We start from the raw sequence: 11508 nt of genomic DNA on the forward strand, positions 1-11508 counted from the left end.
CAATTATATGAAGCAATCTTAACAATAAACCTAAGCATTATCTTGCTCAACATTGACCAATTCTCACCCTATGTTGAAATCCAAGGACACCAAAAACACAAGTACGAACTGTACGTAAAAAAAAAAAGTAATACTTTAACAGAACAATGGAAAGCTTGTTTTCCAAACGGCACCTTTTTATAGTGCAAACGATTTTATGGTGTATAAAAATGTACAGACTTAATCAGAGAAATATCAGCGTTACCTAAGACTTGAGCAAGTATTAATGTAATGTAAAGTCTTAGCAAGAGTGAGATTTAAGCCCATGCTTAACTCAAACATGGGGGGAGGGAGAAATAACATTTAATGGTCTCTTTGGAAAAATACACAATGGAACTTGAAGTTTGAATCATCTGGACATTGCGCAACATTCATCTGTAATATAAACAGACTACAGCTTTGTTGATTTTGCATCTCCACTTTTCATGCCTACACACAGTTAAAGACAAGTGTGTGTTCATTTCTCATACGCCTCTACAGTTGAGCTTTTCACAAAAGAAAAGCAAATTTTTAAAAATCCTTGCAATGAAATTTTCAAACTGCTGCCAAGTCAAACGATCTGGACTTGTACAAATCTAAGCAAGTGGGCATCAGGATTCTCCCAGATAGTTAGCCTTTCTATAGAATGTTCATGCAATAAGAGTGCACAGTATAGAGCTGTTTAGAAGGAATTATGGAAAATGTAGTAGAATTATCTATGGGGTTGCCACAAAGAAGAGAGGATCAATCTATTCTCAAAAGCACCTGTAGGCAGGGTAAGAAATGAATTGAAACTAATCTAGGAAAGAATCAACCTAGAACTTAAGGAGAAATTTTCTGACAAAACAATCAGTAGAATGGCTTGTTTCCAGAAGCTGTGGGTGCTCCATCATTGGAGGTTTTTAAGAAGAGATTGGACAGCTCTTTGTCCCAAATGATATACAGGTGAAACTCGAAAAATTAGAATATGGTGCAAAAGTTCATTTATTTCAGTAATACAACTTAAAAGGTGAAACTAATATATGAGATAAACACATTACAATATGCAAAGCAGGATAGTTCAAACTGTGATTTGTCATAATTGTGATGGTTATGGCTTACAGCTCATGAAAACCCCAAATCCACAATCTCAGAAAATTAGAATATTGTGAAAAGGTGCAATATTCTAGGCTCAAAGTGTCCCACTCTAATCAGCTAATTAAGCCATAACACCTGAAAAGTGTTCCTGAGCCTTTAAATGGTCTCTCAGTCTGGTTCAGTAGGAATCACAATCATGGGAAAGACTGCTGACCTGACAGTTCTGCAGAAAACTATCATTGACACCCTCCATAAGGAGGGAAAGTTTCAAAAGGTAATTGCGAAAGAAGTTGGATGTTCCCAAAGTGCTGTATCAAAGCACATTAATAGAAAATTATGTGGAAGGGAAAAGGGTGGAAGAAAAGGGTGCACAAGCAGCAGGGATGACCGCAGCCTTGAGAGGATTGTCAGGAAAAGGCCATTCAAAAGTGTTGGGGACTTTCACAAGGAATGGACTGAGTCTGGAGTCAGTGCATCAAGAGCCACCACAAAGATCATATTCCTCTTGTCAAGCTGCTCCTGAACAACAAACAATGTCAGAAGCATCTTACCTGGGCTAAAGAAAAACAGACCTGGTCCACCTGCTCAGTGGTCCAAAATCCTCTTTTCTGAAGAGAGCAACTTTTGCATCTCACTTGGAAACCAAGGACCCAGAGTATGGAGGAAGAATGGAGAGGCACACACTGCAAGATGCTTGAAGTCCAGTGTGAAGTTTCCACAGTCTGTTGATTTGGGAAGCCATGTCATCTGCTGGTGTTGATTCACTGTGCTTCCTTAAGTCAAGGGTCAAAACAGCCGTCTACCAGGAGATTTTGGAGCACTTCATGCTTCCTTCCACAGACGAACTTTATGGGGATGCCGACTTCATTTCCCAGCAGGACTTGGCACCTGCCCACACTGCCAAAAGCACCAAAACATGGTTCAATGACCGTGAGATTACTGTGCTTGATTGGCCAGCAAACTCGCCTGACCTGAACCCTATGGGGCATTGCCAAGAGAAAGATGAGAGACATGAGACCGAACAATGCAGAAGACCTGAAGGCCGCTATAGAAGCATCATGGCTTTCTATAACATCTCAGCAGTGCCACAGGCTGATAGCTTCCATGCAACGCCGCATTGAGGCAGTAATTGCTGCAAAGGGGGCCCAAGTACTGAGTACATATGCATGCTTATATTTTTCAGAGGTCCAATATTGTTCTATGTACAATCCTTGTTTTATTGATTGCATGTAATATTCTAATTTTCTGAGATTGTGGATTTGGGGTTTTCATGAGCTGTAAGCCATAATCATAATTAGGACAAATCACAGCTTGAACTATCTTTCTTTGCATGTAATGAGTCCATTTCATATATTAGTTTCACCTTTTAAGTTGCATTACTGAAATAAATGAACTTTTGCACGATATTCTAATTTTTTGAGTTTCACCTGTATAGTCTTGTGCTTGTGCAGATTGGACTAGAAGACTTCCAAGATCCCTTCCAACTCTATTATTGTGTTCTGTTGTCATTAAATTTGAATGTGCTATAAATATGTGTCCTGGCCTCTTGTGGATGTGCCTTCATCAAGAAAGGAATGTTACAAATGTACAGATGTATATGTTCAATACATCTAGCACCTGAAGGGCCTTCATAGTGATGCTGATTTGGCTAAAGGTAAGAACCTATCTTCCTTAACTTATACTGTGAGAATGATAGAGTATTAATAAGAACAGTCTTCATATCTTTGCTATATAAGGTATGAGTTTCATAGATTTTTTTTAAATAAAATGATAAATTAAAAAGATAGCAGACATTTTTATAGCTAAACAATATATTGTGAAATAATAACTAATGCACTGACTTGTGAGTGCTAGCTAAAAGCTCTCTGATCCCTTTGGTGAAGATTGTAGCAATTGGATTTGGAATGTGGCTGGAAAAATTAAATGGAAATCTTTGCAACCATGACAGATCCTATTATTGGATTGGGGGAATAAAAGCACTAATACTTGACCACTTTGAGGAAAAGTGATTATCAATATGTTTTTCAGGATAGCTTCATAAATTTGCTCCTAGATAATCAAACACCACAAAGAGTCCATATCTCTGCTCTTAATTGTTTGCAAAAGAGTAGATTCTGAAAGTGAAGACTATCAAGGCACAACAATAGGCAGAGACTGTTTGATGGGACAAAAAGCCATATCTGAAATCTATCTGAAAAAGTTCCAAAACACTTTATAGCAATATATAAGATGCTAACATTATGCAGTTATTAAAACTATCAAAAGGTACACTTTAATTACAAGTTTAGTTATTTATAAAATATACAAGGCTTCACTAAAAAGTATAGGGGTGTATATGTGTGTATCCTGCTCTAATAGTTCACTTAAGATAGAATCCTCTACTAAGAACTTATAAGTGTATTCTAAGGACATCAAAGCACTGAAATAGCAATGAAGATAGGTTTGCATCACTTTGACAATAAGGCATGATCTTTCCCTAGTCCAATGTTGCTTATTCCAACTGACTCCACAGTCCAGAACACTTTATCACTATCAGCCAATTTATTCTTTAACGCAAAATGTCATGGATCAAGACTCTGACATATTGCCATAAAATGTGGCCAATAGCCGTGAGCTCTGTTCTCTAAAGTTTCAAAGTAATAAAAGTTCTTTTTCAAAAGCAAACATAAATATTGCCTAAAACTTCCCAAATACTGCCTAAGAAGCCAGTTTGAAACTTACCAAGATACTCTTTCTGAGTTTTTCTGTATTTTTTCATCCTTTTAGTTTTCCAAATTCTAAATTTTGCTTATTCTGAGAGTAAGAATACCCCATTATTAATGTGAAAATCTGCAGCTGTGTTTCATTTGTAAAATGAAAGGTTCTGTGGCACAAATCTTTGTTAAAGTTGTGTTATTTAAAAACTTCTTTCCCCTCCCCTGATTTTGGATATACAAAGACTAGTTGAGACTTTTTCTCATGTTTAAATGTGGTGCCTATTATTAATTAATAAGTTCCAGATTTGGATTTGTGCCATATGTAGCTTGAAATGCACCATTGGTGTTTTGAGTGGCCTTCTGAAATGGCCTGGTAGCTAGTTAAGTTCTTAAGCAGTGGCATATGTTCAATATTATCCATCACTGTACTGTAAAGTACAAATTTTCATCAGAACCAACTGTATTTTTGAAAATTTTTTGAAGTGGCCATTGTGATAGTCTTTTATAACAAAAACAAAACAAGAAACCCAAAGTGGCACCTTGACGACTACATGTTGTTACAAATATCTTTGCAGTTTTTGAATAGTCCTCAAAGGGGGCTTTTATGGATTACGCCAGTGATGGGCAACCTCTTTGGCGTGGTGTGTCAAAAATAGGCAAAAAATCGAGCATAACTCACGTTGTGTGTCACTTCGACAAAAACATAATTTTGCGCAATTTATAGTTTAAACTACAAAAATGTATAATTGCAATATATAATTATTTAATAAACCAAAAACAAATTATTTAACATACCTGCTTAGTAACTTTATAGATATATAAATTATAGATAGCCAATTAGGGGTTAACTAGCCTAACAAGCTAACACAACCTCCCCCTCACTTATCTCAGTTATTGTGGGCAATTACAAGTCCATGGCACCCCAATAGTTGCTGCTAATGGCGCTCACAGTTCCCGTTGGCACTCCGCTGTTCCCTGCTGTGGTGCGGTCGTAACCGACAGTCCCAGGAGTAGACTCTCTGTGCCGGCCTGACTGGAGAGAGGCGCGCACTGTTCCCGCACTCCTCTCCTGCGGGTCCTCCCTCACCGCGCTGATGACGTGTGTGCGCACGGCACGCACGCCTTACCAGCAGCCCCTGCGCTCAGAAAGGGGCGGCGGCGATACAGTAAGTGAGTGTGGGCGGGGGAGATCACACGTCCCGCCCCCCCCGTTCCTCCAGCACAGATTCTTTCATCCTCGGCGGCCGTGCAGGAGCCGAGGATGAATCGCATGAAATCCTGTGCGTGTCACCCCAAATGGCTACGCGTGTCAGCACTGACACGCGTGTCATAGGTTCGCCATCACTGGATTACGCAAATCTTAGATTTTTCAAGCCTAGATAACTGAGAACCATGGTGGGGTAGAGATTAAGATGTTGGGTTTATCAACTGGAAGATTGGCAGTTCGATACCCAACTACCCGTAGAGTGAGCTCCCATTCCTGCCCCAGGTCCTACCAACCTAGCAGGTTGAAAGTATGCAAATACAAGTAGATAAATAGATACCATTTCAGTTGGAAAGTAACAACCTTTTGTGTGCCTTGGTGTATGGTCAAAGTTGGCCACATGGTCACTGAGTGTATTTGGACAACACTGGCTCTCTTGGCTAGGAAACGGATATGAGCACCTGCACCTCAGACCCAACTGGAAAGGATAAGCCTTTACTATTACCTTATAGATAGCTAACTGATGAAGATATGACCTACTTATTTCTAGCCAGAAGTCCTTTATGTTACACCGCAGCCGTGACCCGTCAAAACCGCGCTCGACGAAAGCACGCATTTGACGTCATCACAGCGTGACGAAAAAAATTAAAAATTGAAATAAAATTAAAATTAAAGCAAGCCGATTCACATAAAGGTAAGGGTTAGGGTTAGGGTTAGGGTTAGATTAAGGGTTAGGGTTAGGTTTAGAGCGTTAGGGTTACGTTTAGCGTTAGGTTAAGGGTTAGCATTAGGTTTAGCGTTAGGTTAAGGGTTACGTTTAGGGTTAGATTTAGGGTTAGGTTAAGGGTTAGGTTTAGGTTTAGGGTTAGGTTTGGGGGGGTTAGGGTAAGGTTTTCGCTTTATTTTTACATTTTTCGATCACAGCGCGATGTTTTCGTCGCGCTGTGATGACGTCAAATGCGCGCTTTCGTCGAGCGCGATTTTGTCCTCCACGGTTTTGTGGTGGAACCCACAGCAGCTGATCTCCAAGAACTAAGAATAACATGTCCTATAATTTAGGATAATTTTAATGACCCCAGATTATGTGCTCTTAGTAAAACAGAAAAGTTCCCTGTTCCTCACTGCAGAGATGGGAAGAAAATATATATTAGGGCTGGGACAGCCAAGCCAACATTTCCTTTACAGTGTATTTCCAAAAATATGTTCATTAATCACACAAATGTCTTATTGTTCTTATGCAATATTTATTTTATGAACTATTTTAAACATAAGCTTCAGATATGAAACCTGATCCCCCCTCCCAACTAAACCTTCATTACTATGTCAAATCCATGTGATTTGAAAGGAAAAAAATGTACAGATTTTCTGAGGAGGCAGCAATCAGAAGCTTGCATTATGGGACTAGTGTGCCCCCTTCTGGAATACTCCAATATTTTTACTAGAATTCCAGCAAATGGCTCTCAGGATACTTACTGCATTTTTGCTATAAAAGAGGAGAACAGAGAAAACACCTGCCTTAGGCTTTAAAAACCACTACTAAATAAAGTTATTATTGGTGTAATAATAGCCATCATTTTTCATAATACTGTACAGAATATATGTCAACCAAAGAATTCAAAATCTAACTTTTGCTAATCTAACTTCCTAAACTTCTAAAAAGTCCCCCAAAACTTCTATTATTTTAATGGGCTTTGCAATGTGTACTTTTGAAAACAGTTTAAACACTTTAGATGAAGAAAGGGTGGCCATAATATGATTATGACTCAATTCTCTTACTCCTACTGCAGCTGTTAGCTGCCAAACCCCAGAGGCAACATAGTGTGGACTGTGCATTTTGGAAAGGTTGTTTCAAAATATTGCATTATTATGATCCATACAGGTGAAGGCTTTTTAAAGTCAAGTTGATTGGTGTTTTTCTACTACCTGTATATGCTGGGTATTTAATTTTTATCTTGCTTACATAAACTTTTTTTATTGCAATATATATGTATTTGTTTTAAAGTACACAAAAATGTAATTGGAAGCAATTGGAAGAACTAGTGGATACCAATGAACTGAAAGGCAGTGTGCAATTAGTAAAACAGCACAAAGAATTAAAATGGGAACGCATTAAAAAGCAGTTTAAATTTTTAAAAAGTGTTGTTTCTCTTTCCCAATTAACTTCATGCATATTTGACTCTAGTCACCAACCATCACTGGCTTTTCCTGGTTTTCAAGTATAATATGCAGCATGTATAAAAGCTGCATCAATTTAAAAAGATGGATTTCAATTCAATATCCTTACGAAAAGATGAAATAAACTATAAATATGGTTCGAACCACCACAACTAAGATTCCAGTGAATCCATGCTTCTCATTCCCAATTTTTGACATCTGGAATCATAATTTCTTTTCTGGAGATTTCCTGATTAATCTCACGGAGAATCACTTCATCTAGGATTTGATCATGGTTTTTCTTGGGTCTCATGAAAAACTCATGGAATATCAACATGATGATGATTTAATAGAAAAGACTTCCTGTGTTTCAGAATACTATTGTACAATGAAAGCTTCTTTTTGAACTTAATAATGGAAAAAGAATTGCAAGTAATAGAGCATTGTGTTCCACTGCATTGCATTCATTTATCCTTATTTTTATTTCTTCCTTTGTACACATGCTTACAAGCAAATGTATAACACCCTTTTTTCTGGGATGACTCTAGCACAAACAGCAGAAATTTTGGTTGCAACATTTTTGTTTGCCATGCTATTATTGAATAGGGAGCCTTAAAAATGAAAGTAAGTAGGCTGAAGATTTGACTATCTTGCCTAAGAGTAAAGCTTCATTGTGGTACACAACAGAAGCAAAAAGTTGTTTTCAAAAACTACAGAGGAACTTGAACAGGAGGTAGTAAATTACCCCAAAGGAATTCAGTCATGAATTTAAGACAAGATAGAAGACAGAAAAGGTCATTTTAGCTTTTCATTACATTCTCAAAATAGAAAGGAGAAACATCCCTTCCATAGATATTTTTTTTTTCATTTTAAAAAGTATATCCAGTAAGACAGTCTTCCTTTCAGATAAACATAACTAGAACATGTTATCTAAATAAAAATGTAATGCACATTATTTTTCACTCCCTCCTTTTTCCTTATAAGAAAAAAAAACACAATACATATTATACATTATTGCCCCAAATGGAAGAAAAAGAGGCATTCTGGAGGTATGGGGTTTAAAAATACTGTTTCCCTGACCGGGAATCGAACCTCGGGCTGAATCCTAACCACTAGACCACCAGGGAACTATGAGTCATTTTTCTTCTTTAAATCTATCAAGCTTTTCATCGAAAAGACCACTGCACCAAGCTAAAAGAGGGTAATTCTGGCAACTGAACCACAGTTCAGTTTTGAACTGGTTTTGGTTTTTTGAACTGGTTTTGTTAAAAACCCTCTATCTTTTTCGTCCTCTACGTTCTTGTTGCTCTTGCCCTGCATCTTGTCTTTGGGGGGTGGGGGAGAGAGGGAGGATCCCATTCCTTGGCTGAGTTGATGCTCAAACTGAAAACTATGCAGCAATTCTACTGACTGCGCTGCTTTTCTGTTCAGAGAAGTGTAAATTTACACTAGCTGTGTTGAAAACTCTACTCAGTGTTTCCAACCAGCCTCTCTCCCCATAGCACAGATCATGTGACCATGGGGCTGCTGCAATAGTCATAAGTGCGAAGACCAGTCAAAACCACTCTTTTCAGTGCTGTTGTAACTTCAGGTGGTTTTTAATGGATGGTTGTAAGACAAGGACTATCTGCAAATGGCACATTAAAAACAGTGTATTAAATGTTCAGGATTGGAACTGATATATTAGTCAAAAAAGGAAGAATGTGAATAGCAGAAATACTTGGATAAGGTGACCTCAAAGCTTAAAGCCACAAGGTCAAATTCTGTAGGGTCTCATTGATATTACAAAATGGCTACTAATTCCAGAAAACATTAAGGCAAGGATGTATAAACAGCCTCTGTCGTGGTTACATCAGCAAGAGATTTAAAACTCCAGGGAAATGGAGACTGTATGCCACATTTAAAATGATTCAAGGAAAGCTGAGCTCCACTGACTTGCCCATGGTATTAAGATGCTTTCTGCATCTCTCAATCAGTTACGGAGTTTCATACAATAGAGACTTTACACCAAATATGTTTCTCTTAATCATTTTATGGAGGGTAAGGGGAGAGCGTTTAGAAAAAAAACATTCACTAAAAAAATTAAAGAACTGTGACTTAGAGCTCCCTCCCAGGGATTTGGGTGCCTCCACTGTTGAGCAAGAGTTATGACACCAAATGCAAACTCTACTCAGCTGGATGACTTTTGCCTGCATTCAAAGAGGATTCAAATAAATTGCTTTAATGCTGTTTGGAATCCTGAAGTGCAGAGTGAGGGGGACACTTTATGTCATAGTGAGAAGTTCTCTTTTACAAACATCATTTAAAGCAAGCAAAGAGGCAAGAAACAGCTGTGACTTTACCCCTTATGAGGAAAAGCAAAGGAGCTGTGGCTTCCATGCAAGTATTTAAGTTCAGGGCCAGGTTTAGGCTAACACTGAGCAAGAATTGGCCTAAGGTACAGAAGCTCAGGGAGCGTCAACATCATCTCTTTTTCCTTCAAATCATTTAAAAATGCAAATGTTTGCACTGGTGGCACAATCACTCCATGTGGCCGAGGGGTACAATATATTCTTCAGCCAGTACTGTACATGGGTATAAACAGAAACTTGCTTCCACAGACAATACATGGCCTCCGAGCTTTTCCTGAGAAAAGCTTAATGCCACCATGATGCATCACACTAACGGGACTCAAAATATCTGCCAGCCAATTTTATCTGGCAATTATTACATTTAATGGGATTTATTTGGAGCAGATAATATATACATGAAACTTGAGCTCTTAGAAAGGCAAAATATAAAATATAATTTAAGGTTATATCCTACTTATAGGTTATAATGAGCCCCGAACAGCAACAGAAATGAAAATGGTTGCTTATCTCTAATCCCCAGTCTGTGTTTTCTAATATCTAAAATGTAACAGACATATAACAGGATCGTTTATATCAGAGAGACTTTTTTGGTTTTCATTTTACACTGAAAATACCAACTCGGTTATTAAGGCTAACTAATTTTGTTGTTTTCCCCTAGCTATGCTGCAAGCAGGGGACAATACTTTAAAGCTTTGTTTAAGTTGCTTTCTCATCTTCAACGACTTTTAAATGCGTGGACTTCAATTCCCAGAGTTCCCAGGGTCCCAAAGACATTCTGGGAGTTGAAGTCCCCATATCTTAAAATTGCCGAGGTGAAAAAAACATTGCTTTCAAGTAACAGAGGAAAAACAATTTATCCTGCACTAAGAATTTGGGATTCCTAACAATAGGAAACCTATTGTTTCCTATTTTTAAAGTCCTCTGTACAAAGCTTAAAATCAAATACATGCCCGAGAAATATCTAATCAATTTCATGGAGTTCATTAAATTGAAAAAAATTGTAAAGACTGTATTCCATTAGACGTTTGAAATCCAAACCTGAAGAAGATATATTTATTCTTGAAAGTCTAGGAAATAACGTTGCAGCAGAGAAATTGTTCACCTAGCGAACATTAAGCAAAACCGAGTCTAAAGAAACCCTGCCTTTCTTACCAAAGAAGAGTGAAATGAAGCATTTCTACTCCTGGTTTTAAAAGGCAAGAAGCCTTTAAAGTCTTTTCGGTGATTAGATTTAATGGGTGCGGAAAAAAATTCTTTCCCTGACCGGGAATCGAACCCGGGCCGCGGCGGTGAGAGCGCCGAATCCTAACCACTAGACCACCAGGGAAGTTGTTTGTTATGATGATGTTTGCTGCATATCAATAGAATAAAAAAGTTGTTACACTCTTACTTGGCTGTTTCAATATATAGCCTCAATTGTTCTAATGTAGGGTCAGTTGTTGCTACTTTTCAATAGATAGATGACAGGTAGGTAGGTAGGTAGGTAGGTAGGTAGGTAGGTAGGTTTATTCTGAAGATAAAAGTTTATGTACACCAGGAACTTTTGAATGAAAGCTGGGAGAGGAAATTGGACAAATGAACAGAATAGTATAGTACTCTAAAGGAATAAATGTGCTCTGGCTAATAAGTGCACAGAGCAAAGATATATAAAAATAGAAATGTCACTATGAAATTACAAGCTATTACCTTATGTATTAATTAAATATATATCCTGCTGCCCCCCCCCCAACTCAAGGTGGCCTGCATGGTGCCATCTCCTCCAATTTTTTATCACCTTCTGAGTTAAGCTAAGTGAAGATAGAGGAATAACCAAAGTCACCTACTGTATTGAGTTTTTGTGGTTGAGAATAGAGCAGAGCCTGACTTCCCACATCTGACACCTGCTAGAGGCTGTGAGAGTTTTCTTTCTGAGCAAGAAAATTTTGTGACCAGCCATGTCACAAAATCTATTAATGAAAGGATAAATCCCTATTTGCGAAATAGCCAGAATATTCTCCCAAAATTTAAA

At 38.0% G+C, this 11508-nt stretch overlaps 1 non-coding gene across 1 annotated transcript; it reads right to left on the bottom strand.

The window, feature by feature from the left end:
* Positions 1-10755: 10755 nt before the first annotated feature.
* On the bottom strand, positions 10756-10827 carry TRNAE-CUC. The gene has a single exon. It is a non-coding gene; the product is annotated as a tRNA-Glu (tRNA).
* Positions 10828-11508: the final 681 nt, after the last annotated feature.

This window comes from Thamnophis elegans, chromosome 4 (assembly GCF_009769535.1).
Source record: "Thamnophis elegans isolate rThaEle1 chromosome 4, rThaEle1.pri, whole genome shotgun sequence".
Lineage (NCBI taxonomy): Eukaryota > Metazoa > Chordata > Lepidosauria > Squamata > Colubridae > Thamnophis > Thamnophis elegans.